We start from the raw sequence: 2409 nt of genomic DNA on the forward strand, positions 1-2409 counted from the left end.
CTAGGGAAGTACAAGATATAATCATTTGAAGTGCTTAACTTGTGTTTCTTAAAGAAACTCTATAAGTTAAAGGGAGAAATAGTGTGGAGGAGATACACTGATCCTTCTTGGTGATATTACTCTCTAGTATTTTCATTCTTCCATGAGTTTAAAGAAAATTAGTTTGCTTGTTCTTCATTCTATATCCAACTACTTCTCTTATTTTGAATTGATGATGTAAATTATATGTTAAGTACTAGTGAAGGATCTTGTTCAATAACTATTAAAATATATTTTCAACATTATCCCTCTCTTTATTTAATGTGTATAATGGTCATGTGTGTAGTTAAAATCTAGTGTGATGTATCACCTCGATGGAGGAATGTAAGAATAACCAAGAATATTGAGATAGGATGTGTGTATGCCTAGACATAGGATGTAAAATTTTCTAGGTTCTTAAGAGATATTATAACAATAGGAGGTCAGTAGATATCATTTTCACCCCAACAAGTTTGACAAAGATTTAGGGATGTATATGCTTTAAATCACATTACCATGAAGAGTCTCATTAGGAAAAATATGTAATTTACACTCATCAATCTAAAACACTTTAGTTAATTATTATATCAAATATTTTTTATGATTTTATTTAGTAATAGAATATCTAAAAATAACATTTTTATTTTAGTAGGAAAATTATTGCAATTGGAGTAAATAGTAATAATTTGTTGCAAGTAAGCATACTTCCTGGTGGATTTGACACTCTACTCTATCACTTTATTACTTGATTTGATATTTATACTTATGTATATTAACTAGGATTTTCTATTTTTATACTGAAAAAAACCTAAGCATTGTTTAGGGGTGATGAGCCCTTGATTTTTATATAAAATTAAAAAGTTCACTCCACAACCCCCATCAAGTTTTCGGTGCCATTGTTAGTGAAGTATTTTAATTTTTATAATTTTAACCATATTATTGACTTAATTGTACATTTAGAATTATTTGTATCTTTTATTTTTATTTTATTTACTAATTGCATATTTATGATTTCATGATTTATAGACATAGAAAAAAAAACATTTGTTATTTGATGCTGAAATAGAAAGAACCTTTTCAATAATTTAAAAAACCAACAAAATTATAAAAATATAGTACCTCTATTAAATCATGATCATTCTAGACCTCTTAGGGATTATGCTAATCCTTTAGTACAAGAAATTCATCAAAGCATAAATAGACTTATGATCTAAGCTAATAATTTTAAATTAAAACCTATTATAATTCAAATGGTTCAAAATTCCTAGTTTTAGAGAACTCTTATTGAATACCCCAATTTACACTTAGTCAATTTCTTAGAAATTTGTGCAATATTTAAGTATAATGGTGTTAGTGATTATATTATTAAACTCGGATTATTTTTTATTTTTTCTAAGAGATAAAGCTAAGATATGGTTGAATTCTTTACCCATATGCTCAATAACCACTTGGAAAAAGGTGGCTCATAAGTTTCTTGCTAAGTATTTCCCACCTTCAAAGACTACTAAACTTAAAAATGGTATCACTTCTTTTACTCAATTTGAAGGAGAATAGATTTATGAGAGTTGAGAGAGAATTAAGAAAATACTTAGGAAATGCACTCAATGTGCTTTACCTGATTGGTTTGTTATTTAAATATTTTATAATGGATTAGTAGAATCTGTTAGAATAATCATAAATATTACAACTCGAAGATCGTGAATGTCTAAGCCATTTGAGGAAGCATATGAATTAATAGAGAAAATGGCAACTAATAATTTCAACTTGTCTGCTAATAGAATAAATCCTAAGATAGTAACATGAGTATATGAATTTGATGATTTATTAATTTTGACAACACAAGTTACAGCCATTTATTAGAAGTTGAGCATAACAGAAGAAAATGAAAAATTCAAAACTTAATTATCTATGCAATTGGAGGATTAAAAGTTAATAAAAAAATATGCAAGGGATTAAAAATATTAATTTAATTTAAAGATAAAATAATCCTTATTTCACTACGGGAAATTCACTTAATACAGACGGTTTGAACACCACTATTAACCGGCGATTGGAATACCAGTACTAAAATCAAAACCACAAGAATTTTTGACGGTCAAATGATCGTTGAACTTGTCATAGGTATTCTCTTAACATGATGGAATTCACCGACAATTTAACCACCATTTTTAAGTGAGAAGTTTTTGGCAGTTAAAATCGCTAAAAAGAAGCTGGAAAGGGCCCTAAAATTGAACCCTCTCCCTTCTTCATCATTTCTTTGCCTAGCTAATTTTATTTCATCCCGAGAATGCTCGTGCCCTCACTGAACTCTGAACACATGCTCGTTCAGTTCATGAAGAGAATATTGGTGTGTCGAACTCCTCCCTCACCCTCGCAGGGTAGGAAAGACAC

The sequence above is a fragment of the Dendrobium catenatum genome, unplaced genomic scaffold, assembly GCF_001605985.2.
Source record: "Dendrobium catenatum unplaced genomic scaffold, ASM160598v2 fragScaff_scaffold_1410, whole genome shotgun sequence".
Classification (NCBI taxonomy): Eukaryota; Viridiplantae; Streptophyta; class Magnoliopsida; order Asparagales; family Orchidaceae; genus Dendrobium; species Dendrobium catenatum.